Source organism: Solanum pennellii, chromosome 7 (assembly GCF_001406875.1).
Source record: "Solanum pennellii chromosome 7, SPENNV200".
Taxonomy (NCBI): domain Eukaryota; kingdom Viridiplantae; phylum Streptophyta; class Magnoliopsida; order Solanales; family Solanaceae; genus Solanum; species Solanum pennellii.
The window spans coordinates 14,586,889-14,588,895 of record NC_028643.1 but is presented as its reverse complement, the minus strand read 5'-3'; positions in this window follow the sequence as shown (position 1 = coordinate 14,588,895).

Genomic DNA, 2,007 nt, shown 5'->3' with positions numbered 1-2,007 from the left:
GGGGGGGGGGGGGGGGGCGTCAAACAAAAAGCTCCACAAAAGATAAAATTATCAACAACCAATGAAATAGGTATGCATTAATAGTACAACTTAGATAACTTTGGGTACAATACTTAATTGCTGTGTTAGTCCTATTGATGTTGGCTTATAAATACAGGTAATATTATATAAAAATATAAGTGCTGAAAATTGTTGGTTAATTTAGTGTTTTTTTTCTTTGTAATTTTAGATTGTCATCATCGAACAAAATTATAGTGAAATATTGAACTACCCTTTAACGTATATGATCTTGATAAAGTAATTGAATTACTTATCTATTTCTTCAAAGTGGATATCCTTTGAGAAAATTCTTGATAAGTCATGGATCCTAACTTATCTTATATTTTTTAGTGGTCATTTGATGTGATGGATAAGGAGAATTTATTCTTGAATATCATATATTCTCTACAATAATTTCATCGATGGCGGTTGTGATAACATCAAGTTAGGGAAAGGAGGTAGAAACTAATTTATGACTAACACTTCCGCTTTTTCTCTGTCATGATGTCTTCTTCATCATGTATGTGCCCTTAACAATTTATATGTAACATTATCGTGTTCAAGATCCGGTATTATGTATTAAAACATTTAACCTTACGTGTGGCATCAGAGCAAGAACGATTTGAACATAAAATCTTTATAAACTATATAATCGCATCAGCCTTGATGGGGTAATAAAGGGTAATTACCGCCCATCACCCCTAAATATATAAATAATTATGTTTTATTTTAGATTGCACAAATTTTGAAAATTTCTGATCTTCCCAGAATGTAATAATATATGTTTTGTTTTAGATTGTGCAATAAATTAAAGTGATCGTTTTACAAAGCCATAACTAATGTGTGTATAGTTAATATAATATAGTTTGTTAGTCACCAAAGTGGCCAAAATAGAAAATTAATATATACACATATAATATTTACGATCACTTAGAATTTGTTGATTAGTACAATTTATTATTTATTGCATATTCAGTATTCCAAAAGAGTCTGGGTCTGATTTTTCAACCTGATGCATGTATTATAATTCTATAGTTGGTTAGTCATCAAAGTGACCAAACTAAAGAAAATTATCCTGCTACACATATCATATTTATGATCACTTGATGCATGTATTATGTTTCTATAGTTTGTTAGTCACCAAAGTGACCAAACTAAAATGTTTAAACTACGCACATGCACAAAATTTTATTATATTATGTGTGTTTTGTATTTATGTAGTTTGTTAGCCACCAAAGTGACCAAACTAGAGAAAATTAACATTTACACATATCATGTTTATGATCACTTGATGCATGTATTATGTTTCTATATTTTGTTAGTCACCAAAGTGGCCAAACTAAAATGTTTAAAATTATTCACATGCACAAAATTTTATGATATTTTGTATGCATTTTTATTTATATAGTTTGTTAGTCACCAAAGTGGTAAAACTAGTATGGTTAAGAAAAATATGCACTCATAAAATTGTCATTTATCTATGATGGTAAATTAAATGTATACATTGAAAATAAGTATATAAATTGACTTTCACGATTGCTAGAACATAAAAAAGTTTTATCAAAAGGTGAATCTATCATTCTACGAATAGTGAAAATTTATGAGGTAAATTAATATTTTCAATCAAACATATATTGGATATCCAAAGATGTCGTATATGTTTCGTTAAATGTCACGACCCAAAACGGGCCGCGACTGGCACCCACACTTAACCTACTATGTGAGCGAACCAACCAATCTAAACCCCAACATTTCAACCATAAATAACAAAATATAATGCGGAAGACTTTAACTCATTAATGAAAATCGATTAAATAACTTATAAAAACTCAATACTATTTATTCCCAAAACCTGGAAGTCATCACCACAAGAACATCTATCCTCAAATTACTAATCTAAGAGTATCTAAGAAGCTAAAATAAGTAAAAAGCTAGTCCATGCCGGAATCTCAAGGCATCAAGACATGA